Source organism: Megascapheus bottae, chromosome 9 (genome assembly GCF_031878675.1).
Source record: "Megascapheus bottae isolate mThoBot1 chromosome 9, mThoBot2.hap1, whole genome shotgun sequence".
Lineage (NCBI taxonomy): Eukaryota > Metazoa > Chordata > Mammalia > Rodentia > Geomyidae > Megascapheus > Megascapheus bottae.
Window position 1 is genome coordinate 32,560,124 of NC_143517.1, and position 22,070 is coordinate 32,582,193.

Here is a 22,070-nt window from a genome sequence, read left to right on the forward strand (position 1 = left end):
ACGCAAAGGAAACAGGAGCCAGTGGGTTCTCTTTTTTTTCATATATTTTTATTGTAAATAGAAGGGTTACATTATATTTGCCAGATAGAAGGTGCATTAATCCACATACATTGATACCCTTTCTCATGTCTTGGTCCCCATTTCCTTTTAAAGTCCCTGTTCTCCATCTACCATTGTTAGATTTTAGAAAATTAAGTAAAGAATCTGAAGTTGGAGGATTGTAACTATGAAGCTTATTTTTGAAAGACTACAAAACATGCCAATGAGGATTAGAAAGTCTACATATTCCAGATTGAGGGAGATTCCTCAAGATAATGGGAGAGTCCACAAGATTCAGGAAAAGGCCATGTTTCTGTTGTAAAAAGAAGAAATGAGATTAAATAAACTTGAGTCTGACATCTGGTTTTCCTAATTGTCCCAGATGGCTCTCTGTATCCAAGGGTCAGCATGTGAAGTGCCAACAAACCATAGATCAGAAATCATCAAGGGGGAAATGTTACATCCATTCTGAACCATGTAAAGACCTGGGTTCTTGTCATTATTCCCTAAACAACACAGTGTAGCAGATATTTACATCATATTTGCATTGGTATTGTATTATAAATAATCAAGAGATGATGTGAAGTATGCCAAAAATGCTCTTGTGGATAAAAGGCTTGAATACCTGCAGATTTTCAGGATTCGTAGGCAATCCCTGGAACCAATTTGCTACAGAAATCATGAAATTACTGTATATAATATTGAGCAAGCTGCTCTCAATCTCTTGCAAAAATATTGACAAAGCTAAATGATAGAAAAGTACTAAGCACATGAACATACTCAGGTTATCCTCATTAAAATGCATATTAATTCTATTGGTGAAGTATCAGTTGCCACTAACAAACTCGTTTATTTGAGCCTTACCATGACTGTTGTCAGACATGGCTCAGAATTAATATTCCTAAGATACAGTTAAACTGAATTCCGAAGAAGTAAAATACATTATACAATGCTACCCAGCCAATAAATTGTAGAATGTAAAGAACTTTAACCTAATTTCTGTAGTATTTCCACTCATTTTCCACCATTGCAAGACCACATTGTGTGAAATGCCACCACAACTAAGCACAGTTTCTTGAGGGGATATGGATCTGCAACATGGAAATAAAATCAAAGGAAAGCTCTACTACAATAAATAGCTAATATACCTTCGGATATTCCTAAGATAAAAGGTACTTTTTCTTCATGATAGAAGTATACAGTTTCACTGAAAACAGGATGGAGCTTTTGACTCAGGAAATTAAATGCCAATGACCTTTCTATTTCTGCACCTAAACTAGATCCTTTTGCCTTCCCTCTATCTTCCTGGCTATACATCTGGCCAGTGTTACAAAATTCAAACTGAATACCGCTTTATCCAGAAAGTTTCTATGCTTCTTAACCTGATCCCAGGCTGTTAGAATGTTCACATATGTCATGGCACCAGAACCAGGAGCTAAATGAGATAGATGTTTATTTCTAATTAACTGCTGTGTTTCTAGTATCTAGCACACTGCTTACTATATAAAGGTGCTTAATAAATATCTATATAAAGAATTAATTGAATATTTCACTGCTGTTGATTTGTTTAACACTTAGGTCAATACATATACTCTTTTTGAGAAATTCTCCTGTATCTGTGGACATAAGTCCTGGTGTTTATTCTAGAATGAAGAGACTTTATTGAACGCATTTGTCAAATGAAGCTACTAATGACTAGACACTAGGTTCTTTATGGACATTAACTTATCTACTCCTTGTAATACTCTAAGTATAGATTCTTCTCTCATCCATCTTGTAGGTGGGGGAATTAAGGCATAGACACATCAAGCTACTTGCACAAAATCAAAGAGTGCAAAAGATAACAGCCCAGATCACCTGGCCCCAAGAGTCTGTGCTCATAGCTGCTGTTCTCTGTTAAATAAGTGGGTGAATTAACCAACCAACCAATGATATGTTTTCTGTTAAATAAGCTGCAAATTATCAAACTAATCAAATACAAATATGACTGGAATAATAGAGGCAACAATTAAAGGCTATCACAAGACTATACACACAGATAAGTATGTAGTCCATTTCACTGGTGGACGGTAAAAACTTGGGCAGCAAACACAGAGATTTAGTGCTACTCTTCACACCATTGGGAGATGGGGATGTTATCTCTTTGAAATCTAAAATCTGAATAGCATTTTACTTTAGAAGTCAGACTTATTTATTCCTTGGTCCTGTCTTCTCTCAACCATGCCTCATCTATTTTCCTTGTTTTCTTTCCCAATATTTAGGGAAATGTAGGCTTTTAGATTTGTGAAGTACGTTGTTTTGGCTGATGTTCATGAAATGAACAACAAATGAGTTGGAAAACGTGAAGTCATTTTCATTCTCTAGTTCATAAGATTTGCTTTGACTCTCCACCCCTAGTAGCTTGAAACTGTAAACACTTCCCTATAGGAACCATGCGTACATTTCACATGATTCGCATATGGTTTTGCCAGTTTCCCTTTGAGTTCATGTCAGACCTCAAAGAAGTCATCATGATAGGAATGACAGGAAAGGAATAATAAGTGTAGCCTGTTGTATCCTATTGTGGATAGGCAAGAAGGAATCACAGGTTGTGATGGGAACAAACCAACAGTTCACCTCTCGATATCAAATTTCCCTGCATTGTTCCTACCAGAGACTAGAGATGATTATAGCTCCATATCTCCCTGGAAAAATTCTAATATCAAACTTAGCTCACAAGCATGCAGTTGCTGAGCTTGCAAAGGAGTTAAGAAAAAAGGGGTGGGGGGAACATCTGCAAGAATATCAATTGAGAAGGACTTTGAAATAAGTCAACTCTTAATGTGTAAAAGTCAGAACCCAGTGGACCAATGAAATTTATATGATTTGGCCTGGACAGGAAATAGTATGTACAGCTTCATACCTGTGAAAGGCTTGAGTGTTTTTATACTACAGCAATCACTGCTAAATATTTCTGTCAAAGATTTTTAACAAAATCTTTATAAAACACAGAAACTACATTTTAGCTTGGTATCAGAAAAACCACATCCTGAAAGAAATCATTTTTCCCTCCTGTACCATGTAACATCAGGCCATATATAATATTTATTCCCTAACTCCCTGAAGAAGACAGTATAAGACAGTATATAAAGCATATACACAGATCAAGATGAAAGAGCACTTTGCAAGCCCCACATGATGAATTACCTCCAGGAAGGCCACTGTGGATACCACAAACTCTGCTCAGTGATATAGTTCACTGTTAAGGACAGATAAGAGGCCTGGTAGACTTGATATATCCAGATAGTTAAAATGATACAAGTGATTGCTAAAATATTAAAAGTCAACACCCTGTCATCTTGAGTGAAGAATACTATTCTACTTGGCAAATACTATTTTTTTCTTTTTACAAATTAAGATGGTTCTTCCAGTTCATCTATCAAAACTTTGAAAATAAACCCTGATTATACCAAGAAGTTATATAATACTTTTTGGATTCAGTGTGTGACATTGTGATTTTCATCCTTAAAATCCTACAGGCTCATGTCAGTGACAAATATCAATTATTGAAACTCCAGTGGGAAATGAAACAAGTCAAACTCCATCCCTCAGAAGAATAGAAAATGTGCAGTTTTTTAAACCATTATTACAGCAAGATGCTGAAGTTTCTGTTTTAAAAGTTTTATTTTGGGCAGAGAGTTTGGCCTAGTGGTAAGCATGCTTGCCTAGCATGCATGAAGACCCGGGTTCAATTCCTTGGTACCACATACATAGAAAAAGCCAGAAGTGGTATAGCACTACTCCTGAGAAAGCCCAAGAACAGTGCTCAGACCCTGAGTTCAAATCCTGAGACTGGCCAAAAAAAGTTTCATTTTATTTTTCTATATAAATTACTGTTTTAAGTAATATCTCATAGTATGAGTTAGCTATATGATATAGATATCAAGAAAAAGTAAACCAAAGTGTTATTATGATTATGATTACTATTTTGGCAATTCTAGGGTTTTAACTCAGGACCTCACATTACTAGAAAAGTGTTCTACCAATTGAGCGATTCTCCCAACTCTTGTCACTTTAATTTAGTTTTTTTTGTTTTGTTTTGTTCTCAGATGAGGTCCTTACACTTGCCCAGCATTAGAGAGCCATCCTCTTACTTACATTTCCTACACAGCAGGAATTGCAGGCATGAACCATTGTGCTAAGGTGTAAGAATGCGTTAAAGAGATGAGTCCAGAAATTTCTATATAGAATGCTGCTATCTCTTAAGAAAAACAAAGAGCTTATTAACATTCACCTAGAACAGACATCAATCTGCATATTGTGGACTATGTATGTAAAAACAATTTCCAATGTTATAACATCCATGCTACCACATTATCCTACTTTATTCTCACAAGCATGAAAACCATTCCAAGTAGCCTTTGAGGAAACGATCTCCTGAAAACTTCAGCTATATTCTTTCGCTCATAAAAGATTAACAAAGGGGCCGGGAGTTTGGCCTAGTGGTTAAAGTGCTTGCCTAGCATGCATGAAGACCTGGGTTCGATTCCTTGGTACCACATACATAGAAAAAAGCCAGAAGTGGTGCTGAGACTCAAGGGGTAGAGCTCTAGCCTTGAGAAAGTCCAAGGACAGTGCTCAGACCCTGAGCTCAAGCCCAGGACTGGCAAAAAAAAAGATTAACAAAGTGCCTAACGTGTTCCAGGTGCTATTGGCACAGGTGACACACAACACAGGTGACTATTTCCATATAATGTGCCTCTAAAGAGAGGGAATAGATAATAATGCACAAGCCAACACAGAAAGATCATGTCACCTTATGTTAAGTAAATAACAACAGAAACAGTATGATGTGAGAAAGTACCTGTAGCTTTGGACTGCTTCCACTGGGCAGGTGTAGATTTTGTGCCAAGTCTCTTTGAAGAAGCAGTATCTGAGCTGAGATCTGAAGGATGAATAACCAGAAAGAGGATTCCTGGAAATAGTAATGTAAAAACTCATACCATTCATAAAAGATAGACCTTGTTATCTGATATATTGTATATAGTATTTGGTTATTTGGACGAGGATAGGGAAGGGGGGAAAACAAGATGAGAGGTGGGTGTGGGGGGAGGGAAATGGAGACCAAGACATGAGAAAGGGTGTCAATGTATGTGAAGTAATGCACCTTCTATCTGGCGAATATAATGTAACTCTTCGATTAATTACAATAAAAATATATGGAAAAAAAGATAGAGTGGAAACTTAGGCTCACTCTTCTGCTCTTCCCATGTTACCAAAGCCCTACTTTTACTCAATAAATGCCAAACTGTAATCAGTGAATAAAAAAAGTTATTGCTAAAATCCTATCAAGACCATCTTAATAAAATACTTAGTACATTTTTATTCTAATAAATATTATAATTGTTCTTGTGTCATAAAAAGACCTAAGGATCATTAAATTGATCAATTATGCTCATTTGTTTCTTGTGGCTTAAGGGATTGAACCCAGAGTTTTGTATATTCTAGGCAAGCACTGTACTACTGAGCTAAATTGTCAGACCATTATAAACTCATTTTGACAGAAAAACTAACCCATGACAATGCTCATTAAGTCATATGGTTGACATTTAATTGAAAGTTATCCTTCAAAGTAGTGTGTGTGTATGCCTGTCATAGGACTTGAACTCAGGGCCTGGACACTCTCCCAGAGCTTCTATGCTCAAAGCTAGTATGCTACTACTTTAGCCACAGCTCCACTTCTGGCTGTGTTTGTGTAGTTCATTGGAGATAAGAGTCTCATGGACTTTCCTGACCATGCTGGCATTACACCTCAATCCTCAGAGCTCTGCCACCTAACTAGCTAGGATTACAAGTGTAAGCTATCAACTCCCCACTGTTTCAATGCATTTTCATGAAATTATCTTTATTTTCATTATAGAAATGAAAGATTGAATGTATAATCCTTGAGTAAAAATGACAATGTCTATATTGTGAACCTAGAAATATTCTTAAAAATAAGAATTTTAACTAATGCACATACTATTGCCAACAAAATGGTTAATGCTTCTAAAACATTACTATGAGATTTTTAAAAGCCTCAAATTTTACTGTTCAAATGTCTCCAAACTGTTAAAACTAAAAAAGATTCATGTGAGCTTAATGTTGCTCCTTTTTACTTTTCTGTAACTTTCTAAATATTCAAAATAACAAAAATATGCATTTTAGTAAAAGTAGCATGGTACTTTATCCTAATTCTAAATTCTATGGCTACAAATCATAACTTGTTCTCAAAAGGAAACAAGTTCAAGGCATACTATTACATACAAAACTACAAATGTCAAAAGGCACTTATTGGACCGGGAGTTTGGCCTAGTGGTTAAAGTGCTTGCCTAGCATGCATGAAGATCCGGGTTCGATTCCTCGGTACCACATATAGAAAAAAAAAGCTGGAAGTGGTGCTGAGGCTCAAGTGGTAGAGCTCTAGCCTTGAGAAAAGTCCAAGGACAGTGCTCAGGCCCTGAGCTCAAGCCTAGGACTGGCAAAAAAAAAAGGCACTTATTAGAAACATCCAAACCACAGGTTCTGGTAGGATACACTAAGAAGGAGCTATAACTACATATTAACCAAAATTTGACATTTTGGGTAGACATAGTTCCATTCTTAAAAAATAATTAACCTTAAGTTGTATATGGTAGCAGACACTTATAATCCCAGAACTCACTTTGGAATTGAGGTAGAAAATACCAAGTGAAATACATAACAAGTCTCTGTCTCAAAAATAATTAATAATAATATAATAATTCAAGTTTTTAAAATTAAGTCTTTAAAACTGTAAAGTACATACAAAAATAGTCAGAATGTCTTCTTCATAGAATCAAATGAAATAATGTAAATCAAATGTATTTTAAAATGTTACCAAATTATAATTTCCACCAATCCCCAAACATATCTCTCCTCTCCCCCCAGGCAATTATTACTATCTTCATGCTGTAGAACTTTATGGATTTACAGGATTTAAAATCTTCATGAATTAAGAAAAACTTTTTACATACTCCTACAAGAATCTGTACTTGCACATTAAATCATAAAGTTTATCTTTCATGATGCATATTAAAAGCTCTTCACAAATTAAAGTAGAATTATCTGAAAATTCTTATGCAATTCTAAGCTACTGATTTTAAAATTAAATCATAGCTTGGAAAGGTTTACTTTTAGGTCTCCTTACTCAACATTTTTAGTTCAAGGATTCTTTTGTTACCTGCAGTCATGACTAAGGTGAACCTGCTTGTTTTATGATTTTGTGCTCTTCCATATTCTGTGTGCTTATCAGTCACTCTCACACCTCATTACCTGGAAAGATGTGCTTCAGAATACACAATAAAGCATCTCTCAGAGGTACCTGACTTCAATGAGCAGTAAGTCACAGCTCTCTCTGTTTCAAGTGGAAATCATTGTTACGTTAAGAATGCTGGACATTACTGTCAGTTGTCATCACTCTTTTCATGGACAACATTCAGGGCCAGATTAGAATTTGTCCTTGCATGGCTGGTTTTGCTCTTGCTTTAGAGAGATTGTTTAAGGAAATAAAGCTAAAGCTTAGGACTTTGTTTTCCACATGTCATTTTTTTTCTTTACTTTGAAACCTGGAATAGAATTGGGCTATGCTTTGCAGAAGTGGTTGCTAATTCTACTAATTTTGACTGAAGATGAGTTTTATTCTTTGAATCCATAGACTCCAATTAGGGACTTTAGGGAGCCCTTGGCATTAATTACTGAAGAGACCTACTTCTGGATGATCTAAAGTCCTATCATATTCAGGAATACTTTATATTCAAGTCAAAGTATTTCAAGAATCATTATTTCCCCGTTATTAATCAGATTTATTTAAAATTAAATAGTTATCATGTACATAATGTAAATGAATGCCAGTCCCCTTTTCTCAAAGAAATATCACTCACATTTACTTAACGATTTGATAAGACTGATGACATCACTTATTGCTTACTCTTCATTTTTACAGTTAAAGATTATGTAACGTCCACCTTGGTTTTTCCTTTGGCAATGTTGGAGTTGGCACTCAGGCCTTAGCCTTGGTAGGCAGTGCTGTTTCATTTGAGCTGCCTTCCCAAGATAATTTGCTTTTTCATTGTTTATTCAGACAGAATTTTGTACTATATACCATGACCAGCCGTGGCATCAATTATCTTACCTACTTCTACTGCACAGTGGAGATTCTGTGAGCTACCATGACTAGCTGGCTTACTGAGATGGGGCCATACTACCTTTTATATCTGGACAAGCCTAAACCACAATCCTTCTGACCTCTGCTTTCCAGCTTGATTTTAAATATAGTCATCACTTTAACTTTTGAAATAATTCCGATATTCATTTTAAAAATTCATTGATGGAACATGAAGAAGACCTGAGATGACACCTAGTACATTAAATTTCAGCTTTAAATTCAGCATTGCCACCCAAATCCTCAAAATCCCCTTCCCCACATGGTTCAGTATACCTCGTATTAAGCAGCAGAAACCCAATTCTGATGTTTACTGTGGACTGTCCACTGCTCCCCTTTCTCTTCTACCTCATCTCTTGAAAGCTAGAAGAGCCTGACCATACTCTCCTTTGACACCAGAGAGAATTTCACAGCTGTGGATTATGTGTACAGAAATCATGGCAACCCAGTCTCCTAACCATAGAAAGGGAAAGGGGCTCTGCAGTCCTCTCCTTCAGATATTCAGCACATAGTCTATGAAACCACAGAAATCCAGGGGTTGGGAAGGATGGGGGAGAATAACAAAAGGAGAAATTCTGACCATGATGCATTGTACTCATAAGATGACATGATGAATTATAACACCTTTGTGTTACAATTACTTAAAGATAATATATGTATATTATATATATAATATATATATAGTTAAAGCCAATCTCCTGTCCATGCTTTCTTTTTGTGATTGCTCTGGAACCTCTCCACAGGAACCATACTCTCCACAGACAGCTTCACTGAGTGAATAATAATCCTTTGCATCTCCTCTTGATATATGTAAGAATATCATCAATCTCTATATTCAAATCCAATTTTAGGTGGGGGAATATTTTCAATCTTTCAAAATGACCACAGTAAGAGTGCTAAAGAAAGGCCATAATTCCCATAGACAACCATATGTAAGAACATACAGGAGATTCATAGCAGCTTCTGAGCAGCCTTTGTAAATTTCTCACTTAAATGCTGATGATCACCCTGAACTGATGGAATCTTTCTTGGAGTAGCTTGATATCTTCGGTGGCTTCCAGGTACTGTAACAAGCCACCTACTTCAGTGATGCCGTGATAATACTCCTTTTCTCACTAGCCCTTCCAGTGACCAAATGTGCCTTTCATTTTTCATTAACTCCTCTGTTCTTGGAATACATGGAAGAAGTTTTGCTTTCTGGACTGAGCAATAAATGATATACTCAGTCAATAAGAGGGAAAAACAGTCCTCAAACTTTGTCCACAGATTGGCACCCAGTAAGGACTTACTTCAGGATGGCAGACAAGCTTGAGCCAGTCAAAGCGGGTAGCTTAGGCAAAAGTTATCATAGGAAATTCCAGAAATCATTTGAAATCCTGAGTCAAAAGGAGTACAGACAATATTCCACAAGTGAAATCAGGTCTAGAGTATGAGGGAAACAGAAAGAGGGTAACCTATCAGATCCATAATTATTCAAGGGAAGGGAGAATAGCTTTTGTTTCAATACAGTCAATCTTGACAAACTGAACTCATTTGTAGGTTGTCTTTTAAGTCCGTTTTGATTGGCTTATACTCAAATGTTTCATTTCCTGAGAAATCTTATGTATCATCAAGGATTTGTGTGGCTCTGAAGTCCCTCTGCCTCAATTAAAATACTTTGCATAGTAGTCCTAGCTGGAATGAGACCAGTAGGCATATCATCGGAGAAAAGACAGTCACAAGTAAAAAGAAAGTCTAAGAGTGAAATATGCTTTCACTAAGATTCTCTGAAACCATTTACTGGAAGATGAAACCAATTAGTAGCCAAAGACTTCATGTGTTTCTGTCATGGAGTTTTTGTGGTTTTTTTTAAATAAGAACACCTTAGATACTGTGTTGTTGATCAAGTGTGATTTTATGTTCATGAACCAAACAGAATAAGGTATGCTTCAAAGACTATTTAAAACTGATGAATTCCGGTCCATATTGTTTTCAAAGTCCTGCTCCATTATGGTGTACAGATATGCAAAACGACACTCTTCCCTGTCACTCTGTAATAACTCTCTGCAGTAATTGGTGCTTAAAATTTTCATTTGGCATTCTTATGTAAACATACCCAAAGTTGGTTCATTACTCATCTTTTGCTGATTCCTCTTCTAATGCTTGAGCAACAACTGCCTCATCATCCAGTACAGGAGTGGTGGCTCCATTCTCTCAACTAAGACATGATTCAATACGCTTCGGTTTGCTTCTCAGTCATTTCTCAAGATGAGGAGAATAAACTGATAAGTTGCAAAATAGGTCCATGAGTATCAAATTTACTGACATAACAGGTATGGGGAGCCATTATTGGCACAAGGCAACTGGCTGTCCATAGAAAGTGAGGCTCCATATGTCTCATTCTCACTGTACACAAGAGTCCACATAAACTAGGTTAGCAACTAATGTATATGGACAAGATGCCTAAGCAAGATACTGCAGAATGATGGTTTGGGTAGATGGTTTGCATAAGGACACACTACCCAAGCAAAAATAAAAATAAACAAGTGAGAGCACATCAAACTGGAAAGTCTCTGCACAACAAACAACCAGTAGTAGAGCAGGAAAAATACTTGTAAACTATGTATCTGACAGGGATAATAATAACAATATTTTAGGGACCAAAAAACTTATCTATTTATAAATGAGTAATAAGAATGTAGAGGTTTCTTAAATTAGATATACAGATTTATTATTTTTGCCAGTCCTAGATTTTAAACTCAGGGCCTAGGCACCATCCTTGAGCTTTCTCAAGGCTAGCACTCTATCATGTGTGTCACAGCAGCACTTCCAGCTTTTCTGTGGATGTGGTATCAAGGAATCAAAGCCAGGGTTTTATGCATTTGAGGCAGGCACTCTACCACTAGGCCACACTCCTGGCCCCTAAATGTATTAATTTTTTCCAGTCCTGAGGCTTGAACTCTGGGCCTGAGCACTGTCCTTGAGCTTTCTCAAGGGTAAAAAACTACAACTTGAGTCATAGCACCACTTCTGGCTTTTTCTATGTGGTACCAAGGAATCGAACACAGGTCTTGGTGCATGCTAGGCAAGCTCTCTACCACTAGGCCAAACTCCCAGCCTCAGATGTATTTTTTTTTAATGCTCAACACCACTAATCACCAGGGAGATGCAAATCACTTCACCTGCATTAAAATGCCAATTACCAAAAAAGACAAAAAGGCATCAAATTGCTGGCATGAGTACAGAAAAATGGTAGCTTTTATCCACTCTTGGCAGAAATGTAAGGTAGGACATCCATCATCGGAAACAGAATGGAGGTTGCTCAAAGAATTGCAAATGGAACTACCATACAACACAGTAATCACACTACTGGATATATATCCAAAGAAAATGAAATCAATACATCAAAAAGACAATGTGCACTCCCACATTTATTCTAGTACATGTCATAATAGCTAGGAAATATAAATAGTCAAAGCCTCCATGGTGTGCTACATGTACACAATAAAATACTGATCAACCATCAAGTAGAATGAAATGTTGTCATTTGCAGCAACACAGTTGAACCCAGAGCCCATCACATGGACAAGCCAGGCACTGGAAAACAGATGCCACATGATCTCATTCATTCCTAGAATCTGGAAGGGATGAAGGGAAACATGAAGAACAGTAAATAGAGGCTGGGAAGAGACAGGAAGAGGACTATAGGCAGAGGTTAATTGGAGAAAATGTATCTGGTATTCCACTGTACCTTATGGTGAATATGATGAATTATATTTTACTGGATATTTCAAAACAGCTAGAATGCTTTCACCATTAAAAAATGTGAATGTAAGATGTAATAGTTATGCTAAATACCTTAATTTCAATATTATGCAGCATGCACATACATCAACCTATCATACTGTACTCCATAAATATGTACAATGATTATGTATCCATTTTAAAAGACACAAAAGAAAAATGCAGATTGCCCAGTTAAATTTGCATTTCAGAGGAACTGTGACTCAGCTTTTAGTATAAGCTGGGGAAGTATTGTTCTAGAAGATGACTCATTGTTTATTTGACATTTGAAGTAACTGAGTAACTGAGTATCCTGCTTTTTTTTTTAAGGCAGTCACTCTTTAAAAAATATTTAGGTAAGAAGAAAAGAATAGAAGGGAATAATACTCAAGAAAAATGGTAAATGGGCTTAGCCAAGGACAAAACATTAATGCTGAACAGCTCCCGGACATAAAGAGATGCACAGCTTTGCATACCTGCCTATAACCCTGGCTATTCAGGAGGTAGATATCTGAGGAATGTGTTTTCAAGCCAGCCAGGGCAGGAAAGTCCAGGTCTGTAAGATTCTTACTTCCAATTAATCATAAAAAAAAACTAGAAATGGAAGTATGACTCAAGTGGTAGAGCACTTGTCTTAAGCACAAAAGCTCAGGAACAGTGCCACAGCCTTGAGTTCAAGCCCCAGAGTAAGAACTGTTCTGTGGCAAAGGTGGCCATTTGAATATATCCTAACAGATGACAGGACATTGTGTGATTATTGTTGATTTTCTTAAGTGAAATCATTGCATTTTTTTGGTGCCAGTCTTGGGGCTTGAACTCGGGGCCTGAGCATTATCCTTGGGCTTTCTCAAGGCTAGTATTCTACCACTCGAGCCACAACACCACTTCCAGCTTTTCTATGTATGTATATGGTACCAAGGAATCGAACCTGGGTCTTCGTGCATGCTAGGCAAACACTCTACCACTATGCCCATCATTGCATTTTTCAAATGAAAGTGCATGGCGCTGATTCATTTTTTAATACAATAAACGATGTAGTACTGTAGTGGGGCCTATATGCACATATATTTTAGTGTATGTATGTTCAGTGACCTTGAAACTATAAATTTCCTGCTGAGGCATTAGATATATCTCGAATATTATCCTTTGTGCTCAGGGATGAGGCCGTCATTCTCATCTCTTTGAAGATTCTTAGTGCTATTGGAATTTACTCAGAGCGTGGTTCTTGCTAGGCAGATACTTTTCCAATGAAACCCTTCCCTCCTTTTCTGCTTTAGTTATTTTTCAGATGGTTTTTGATACAGATACAAAAACACAATGACATGTTCTTCCTTGGGCTCATGAATCATCACAGATGACACAAGTAAACTAAGATAGACTCAAGGACATGACTTCTGAAGTGCACAAGATGACCCATCTCCTGAACAAAACATATGTGGGCATATAGGCTACACTACCACAGCACACTCACATACACACACACACACACACACACACACACACACACACTCATCCATACTACTATGATATCACTACTCATAGTCAGATATCCCCACCACTATGAAATAAAATATAATCTCTGCACATGCAGTTATCTGCTATCTAATTGTGCAACGTGTTCAGTTGTTTCCTTAAGTAGTTTTTGGTCTCATCTCACTGATTAACATTTAAGTTCACATAGAACTTTATTTTGACAATCTTATTGAAGAGAAATCACAGGAAAATTAAAATAAAAACTGAAGCACACTTCAGACAGCTGAGTGCAAAATATTGAATCATCTTTTACTACCATAAAATTTCCAAGTTAATGTTTAGTCCTTTTCTAGGACTCTTCTGAATGTTGAGTTTTCTTGAGTACATCTAGAACAGAGCATTCAGTTGAAGAGTAGTATTTTCCCTTTGCTTTGAATTAGGGTCTGCATAAAAGTGCTTTGAAGGCTAAGAAATAGCTCAACATTAATTAAAGCATATAAACACTTCAAGGCAACTGTAGACATGTAAAGTTGCTATTCAGTTCTAGGAATTGAATACCTTGAAGAATAACTAGAAACTTCTGACACTAAATAGTACAGGAATGAAAGAGTTAAGAAATAAAGATCAAGAGAACAAGGAAAGGTATGATATTGCCCAAAAGGAAATTACTCTTCACCTTATATCTGTAACTGTACATCACCTTTATAATATTTATTTAAAATTTTTTAAAGAAATAAAGACCAATACATAATAATTGTAAATGGAGAATTCACACAAAAAAGCTACAAACCTGAAGAAATAATGATCTTCAATTATAGAAAAACCAATGACTATTAGCTATGACAGAACAGAATGTTTATCTAAAGTTCCTTTGTAAGGTTCGTTCTAGGTTTTGATTTTTTATTAAAAATGGAATTTCATATGTGTTAATTATATTATGTCCTTGCTGTTTTTAATACTAATGCAAATTCATAAGGCATGATGTCCCCTCAAAAGAACTGGGACTTCAACCTTCAATTTACCTACTGATGTCACTAAGTCCTTTAAAGGAAGGCAAAACTGACCTCAAAATATAAGGCCTAAGCATTAATTTTATAGGCTATCTAACACCTATGTGAAAGTTAGTGTGATTATAAATTATATTCAGAAGCCTCCCTCTTGCATATTTTCAGATTAATTCCCTGTTATAAACATGTCAAAGTTTGTAGTTGGTAAAGTGCTACATTTCAGTACAGTCAGTGGACCATAAAACTGCTGTTAAATATGAATTGCTTTGTGCATTGATAAAAGGCAGGAGCAGAGGTCCTACTAAGTCCAGAGTGCTCTGTATATAACCACAAAAACAAAGAGACTAAAAGATCAGGAAACCTGAGCCAAGAGTTGTCGGGATTTTTAGTCCTCAGTCCCTTCCGACCGGCAAGAGGGATGGAGAGAACACACTGGACCAGGACTAGCTGAGAAAGAAGAGGGCCGACTGACCACTCGCACCCAGCCCTCCCTCCCCAGAGGACAATCAGACACCGTTAGGGAGACCAGTCAAGGCAGAAACTCGTTTATTGAGGAAGTACATTCAGCTAATATAGGGTACATGCGCCTATCAGCACAAAGGTGGGCAGGGCAAGGGAGGTCCACATGTTGACTCTCATTATAGGTAAAGAAGGGGAATCAGGTGCTGTCCAAGGGGGCGGAAGGGTTGGGGGGGGAGGCCTATCCCAGAGGTGGCCTTACTTTACGTCAGAAACCACAGCCACACCTTCCTACCAGGCACAGGCACCATCTCAGCCAGGTGTGGTCCCAAGACCAGGAAGTGAGCACTGGGCCACGAATTAGGCCTCTTTTTCTAAGGCATACATTTTCATTTCCCTGATGTGACATGCTCCACAGAGTGTCGTAGAGTGTTTGCTTTATATGCCAAAGCGCTGGGTTTGATTCTTCACTACCACATACACATAAAAGTCTGGAAGTGGTTCTATGGCTCAAGTGATAAAGCACCAACCTTGAGTAAGCACTAGAACAGAGTCCAGGCAATGCAACTTCACAAATATTGATACCCCTTCTCATGTTTTTGTCCCCATTTCCTTTCCCCACCCCTCCTCATATCTTGTTTTCCCCCCTTCCCTATCCTATTGTATATCCTATATATTCAATATACCAGATAACAAGGTAAGATACTGTAACAATATGAAATAACCAAGGGACAACAAAAGAGATGAGAAATAACATAGTACATTAAACACAACAATCACACATTATATGGCTCTTGTTTCCATACCCTGGAGGTCTTTTCATTTAGCCTCATCCTATATGGCTTTATGTATTTAGTTTTTGCCCTATTGTAAGCATCTGCTGGGCAAGCCCAAGGTTTATACTAATTATGACAAATGAGGGAAACCATTGAGGCTATGTTCCTTTGAGTTTGGCTTACTTCACTTAATATGTCAAATCCCTTTTTTCTACTGAGCAGCTAATAATTAACTCCTATAAAGTTTCTTCCCCAAAAAGTTGGTTACCTACTCTTTCACATATAAAAAATCATTTGTATGAAATTTCATTCTATGTGTAGTAGATGGTGAGAAAAAAATTACTTTTCACTTTTTGTAGTCATATATCTATTTCCTTATCTCTTATATCTTTATGGTAAGCCAAATATTAATTCTTTTTTGAATCTATGAATCTTAATATCTACCAGATACATATAATTTCAAATATCAATATATGAAAATTTGATGTAATCTGTAACAAGATTTATCACAACAAAGTCATCAGTAGAGACAGACAGATAGGTAAAGATAGATAGTCTCATGGGCTCCTTTATGTAATATGTAGAGAATGTCTAGCCAACTTTTATAAGCTAGACCCTAATAAGAACACAAAATGAAACACTCAAATCATTGACTAACTGTTTACTGTTCACTGTGAAGAGCAGAACTAGGTATTTATAGCCATTTCTACTTTTCTAACTTCAGCCTCAAAGCAACATTGGAAGTAGGTACAATTAAGAGGAAGGCTGATGGGATCCTGCCACTTCTATTTCTTCTAATTCCTTAACAACAGACTATCCTTCTAACCACTTTGACATTCAGCTTTCATATGCATACATGAGGATAATTTAAAAAATATGAATTTTTGGTATGTCTATTCTACTTCTGATGGTGTAACCCCTGTTGATAGTCTATATTATAGACTCTCTTGTTGCTTGTCCTAAGAGATAATAATATGCAAAATCTACCTTTCCTAAATCCTTTTTGTCTCTTGAGACTCATTACAATCAAGCCCTATTAATACTGTCAATATGAGAAAAAACCATAATTGTTGTCTTAATGTCGTCTGTTCCTCTACCCTATTTGAGATTTTTTAATTCAAGCTTGTGGTGTCTTCCACCTTAGATATCCATCTTCCCTTAGATCACACACTGTTTGCCAGACACAAAATAAAAAGGGCATCAGTCCTGGTTAATTTCTCTTGCTCTGTGCACTAGGGAATGCCCTCAGGGATTGCAGCTCAGAAGCCTGTTCCGTGATTTGCAGCCTGATATGTTGTTGGGTCAAGTTCCCATTAGCAATTTCCATGAATTTATACCATTTGTTTTGATAAGCCAACCTTATTCATTCTAGCCCATGATTATGTCCTTATTCATTCAACAGAAGTTTACTCTATGCTCCCTCTGACAGGAATTGTATTTAACTTCAGGTATAAAGGGATGACAAAAGTGGTAGAATGTCTGCGTACAGTGCACAAGGGCCTAGCTTAAATCCCTAGCAAACATACCAGAAAAGAACAAAAAGGCCAATAAGTAGATCACCATCTTTATTAATCAAAGTCCTACTTGGATGTTTCCTTTCATTAGATGGCTTCACTTACGTTTTGTTGACCTTACAAATATGTAAACCAAAGTGGCACCCACGGCCTGGACCACATTGTTTTTTCACTTTGTTCTATGTGTCCTGACTAGGAATGTTCTCAAACAAAATTTACCCTGTAACTGCTTTCCTACTAAAAATCTGGAAATCTCTTTCTACTATTTCTCTTCATATTGCTGGTTTTGTTTAAACATGTACCACAGTTATCCTGTGCAATTTTTTTTCGCAGATCAGTGCTCCCCACCCTTATTCTGGATCTCCAGGTTCTGCCCATAGAGTTATTGCTTAATCAGAGTTTCACTTTTATTAGACACAACTTACCAAAGGGAGAGGACTGTGAAACCCACAATGTTAACTATGAGATGATAGTTACCATGATGCTTCAAAATGAATAAAAATACGTTTCCACCCAGATTGTGCAGTTTCTGACATCACATTTCTCTATGTTGGGTTCCTTGCCTTTTTCTTGAAGTGCTGGTAACATCACATTTAATTCACACTGAAGAGTCAAAGGTGATGTTCTGGCAAAAGCTTCATTGCTACAAGGCTTTACTGAAGATTTTTCTTCATTAGTTTTAGTAATACCATCAACCTCTTATTGATTGTCTGGAGTATATTCGGGTACTGCACACACACACCACATTCTATTTCTTAATCTGTACAACAACCCTAAAGACAAGTGATATTACCACCCATATTTTACAGATGAGAAGAAGTTTAGGAGAGTAGTTAAAGAGCACTGGCTCTGAAAAGAGTTCAGCGGTGTGAAGTTTTCAAGTTCATTATCTATTAGCAATGTGTCCTTGGGAAACTGAGATCCTTCAACTGAAAAAAAAAAGGGTAGGGGTATTTTCCTCCTGAGTTTGCTATCATGAGTAAATAAACATCTGACACAAGCTGTCTGAAATACAGGGGACAGTTATATGAAGATGATGGTCAGATGCCAAGCAACCCTAGCCCACATGAGCCATACATAGGATTCCTACTGCCCACAGTGCAAGATGGTGATTTTGCAAAGAATGTGCATGTCTATTTACCTCTGAGTACGTCCAAGACAATTAGGATGACTAAATATCCACTAGGAAAACAATCATCATTTCACTAATCACAATAATAAAGAGCAAGTACAATGCAAAATGAATGATCTCCCTTAGAATGTACCATCTTTTGTGGCCTCACTCACTGAGGTCAGCTAGGGATTTGCCATCAGCTGCATTTTTTCTCTTCCCTGGCTTCAATGGAATAGTCTGCCAGGCAGTCTGTGATACCAGCTCTTGACTATTAGGAGCTCCATGAGTCAGAGCCACCAATGCCCAGACTGAGTCATGTCAGATGAGCGATGATGCAGCCCTGAGACACTAGAGATAGCAATTAAAAATGACCTTTGCTGGTGAATTAGGTATCTCGCTGCCCCTGGCTCTATATCTTCAAATTAGTATCAGCAACCAAAGTAGTGCCTTGGCTCATGTGAAGAAAATGTAAATGCTGGAAATGATTATACAACTGTAGAGAGAAAGAAAAAAAACAGCAAGAATGATACTCCTACTCACATGGGAATTGATACTAGGCATAAACCTTCCATTTTGCTTTTTAGCTTGTTCAGCTTGGCACAACAGAGAATGGTCTATTTCAAATGAAAACTTTAAAGTGCTTTTTAAAAGAGCCTTCTCCCTCCTATTGACATCTTCTTTTTTTCTCATCTAGCAATTTATATTGCCCTGAGGTTCTGTCTTTTGCATCTGATATTTTGCCAGAACTATCAAAGCAGTCACACATAAATTTTGAGGGAAAAAAAGAAAGTTTGCATCCTCCTACACTTAGCACTTAACTCCTACTGGGACACAAGCATTTGTCTCTCTCTTCATTATCAAGGGCAGGTTGCTTTAACAAGACCTCTTTACCTCCCAAACTTAAGGTAGTGTTACAGTATTCCTGAATGTCATTCCTTGAGTATGAACAACTCTGAGAACTCAGCTTCCAAAGTCAGCAAAGGAAGTAGAAATCATCCACCAGTTTTCTCTTTACTGAACGTTCTGTTTCTGAAGATGAAAAACCTTTCCTTTGGTAGAAAATGCCAGTTGGTTCTGACAAACACTTGTGAAACTTCTGTCTTCTTGAAAATAGCAATATCTAAAAATTCACAAAAATGTTCACAGATTATGAAAGATTAGTTGGAATAGGTGTGTTCTTAAAGGCCAACTTCCTGAGCTCCTGCTTTATTTTTCCAACTGTCTCAGCTTCATCACATGCAAGTCCTGCCAATTCCTCACCTTCAGCTGGCTCACAGATAAAAATCTCCACCATATCCTCTAGCCTCTCTCCCATAGAAAAGGGCATCCATCCCTATGTGCCTGGTAAATAGCTTCAGATTCCCCTTCCTCTTGTCACTGAAATCCAGTTCTTATCAAGCACAGTCAGGGCTTGTGTCAATAGCTGTGTCTCTGTCTCTTCCTTTCCCATCTTCCTATTCACTCCTCTGCCAGTTCTCAAATGAGCAGTTGCAGGAGTCTCATAAGTAGCCTTCCTGCCCTTTTTTATTTCGTCCACACAGTCACAAACACTAACAGACACCACATTGGCACCTAGATGTAACCTAGTAAGCTACCTTCCTCCTTGGCTTCATCCCATCACATCCTCCCCAGTACCAAATGCTCTTGCCACACTGGAAATGGACTGCTTTTCAAATATGCTCCAAGTGCCCTAAACTCTCTTCCTTATGTGACGCTGTCTCCTGGATCTGGAATTGCTTATCCATCTTCTCTTCTCTCTATCAGATTACTTTTACTTCTTTCTCTTAGAGCTTCATCTGAAAATTCTGTTTTGTCACAACAGCCAGTGAGACCTTTTTACACAAAGTGAATCAAATACTCTTTTCTCTCCTTGAATCTCTCATCAAACTAAAAAAAAAGAAAAGATTTGACTCTTCTATGTGGGCTATACACATTTGGGGCTCCCTCTTCCAGTTCCAGATTGCATATGAACCATTGTTCTCCTGACCTCTGTGCTTATCTTATTCAGGCTCATTTTCAGTCTTCAAAGCTTTCAGCTTCTCTCAACCTTCTAGAGGTCACCTAGGCGTCACTCTGATCATTTCCTCTACATGGAACATTTCCCACCCATCTTATCATAACTCACCTTTTCACATCCTCAGAGACCTTCCACTGAAAGAAGCTCAAACTGACGGACACAAAGTTCTGCATTACTTTCCTAGGACCCTATGTCTAAGTTTATTTGGTAGATATATTTGTACTTTTTGTTAATCGGCATCCAACCATGTATAAGCCTCTTGGAATAGAGTATGTATTGTTTTTTTACCCACCAAATCCTAACCCCTCTTACTGCAGAACCCAACACCTTTCATGCTTGCTTATTTAAAATAAATAAATAAAAGCCATTGCATTTGTTGAATATTAATATTTCAATAAGTTGTGTACCTAGTATATCTTTCTCTCATGACTGTTATTTTGAGACAAAAACTATGGATTAATTTTATTGATATTCCAAAGCACCAATCATATCAGATCGAATATTACAAACTCAATCAAATGTTCTGATTGAAATTGAGTTGTGTAACTCTATCCTTCACTAGGCTATGCATATTTCTCCAAACATAAAGACCGTTGAACCCAGGAAAGCTTGACCCATCTCTCAATTCTGCCACTTGAGTTCTGTGTTAGTACTGACAAGTTGTTTAACATCTAATAATCTCTTACTATGCACCTGAAAAACAGAGATGATAAAAAATGACTCTACCAAATTCTAGGACTAGGATTAAATTCAATCACATATACTTTTCTTTTTACTGATTCAACTATATCGTTCAAAGGCAGAGAAAGCAATGGCTGTTTCTTTGTGCCATGTACATATAAATGCCTCTTACTTTGGTACCTATAGATCAATAATTGCCACAATGGATTGAGTAACTTCTATAGGATAGATAAGGTAATGGCCACCTTTCACATGACACTCTATTTAACTTAATCCTGCAACCTACATGGAAGATTGTGTATTGATATCCTCATTTTACCAATGAAGACGAAGTGGCAGAGGTTAAGGACCAACAGAAGGTCATTCAGTTAAGTCTCTGTCAATGCTGAGATTGATGGATCAAGTCTGTGCGAACAAATCTAAGTGCTAATACCTAACTGATCATTTACTTTACCCAAGATCCATTTCTCTCTTGAGAGTTCTCCAATGGAACAGATAAGTCCCAGTGTCTATCTAAAGGCCAAGAAATCCCTGAAGGACTTTTGGTTCAATTCCTCCCAGGCTTGAGTTCAGTTTTCATCTGCCTGATTAAAGAAGAAAGGAAAAATGAGTTTGTGCTGATTGTGATGGGTCCTACGTAACACTGCCCTGCAGTCAGCTGGGAAGGGACATTTCTGGGGCAGCTTTTCCTGCTCAAAGACTGATTTTCCATGACTCTTTTCAATTAATGAATTCCCAGACAGCTTTCCAATCAACTGCTTTTCTCATTAACCAGTCCATATCTGTGGCTACTCTAAACAGAATACAACTGCAAAAATGATATAACCTCTCCAAATTGAATGAAAAAATATTCAAAGGCTAATGAGTTAATGATCCCTATTCACATGGAAGGATGTAAAATAATAAACAATAGGCTAAGGATTCATAAAAGTACATCATAAACAAGAAGTGCCACAAGAGAGTACATGATTAATTGCCAAATTAATAGCCCAAGCTGTAAAGCTAGAGGAAACTCGGAGGAAAAAAAA

General features: G+C 37.2%; 1 long non-coding RNA gene across 1 annotated transcript in view; it reads right to left on the reverse strand.

Annotated features, from left to right (window-relative positions):
* Positions 1 to 88: 88 nt before the first annotated feature.
* LOC150058980 (uncharacterized) overlaps positions 89 to 22,070 on the reverse strand; it is a 46,874-nt gene continuing 24,892 nt past the window's right edge. The window contains exons 3-4 of the long non-coding RNA XR_016536577.1: positions 4,883 to 4,993; positions 89 to 352 (exon numbers count right to left, since the gene is read on the reverse strand). This is a non-coding gene — a long non-coding RNA (uncharacterized LOC150058980). The remainder of the gene's footprint in view (positions 353 to 4,882; positions 4,994 to 22,070) is intronic.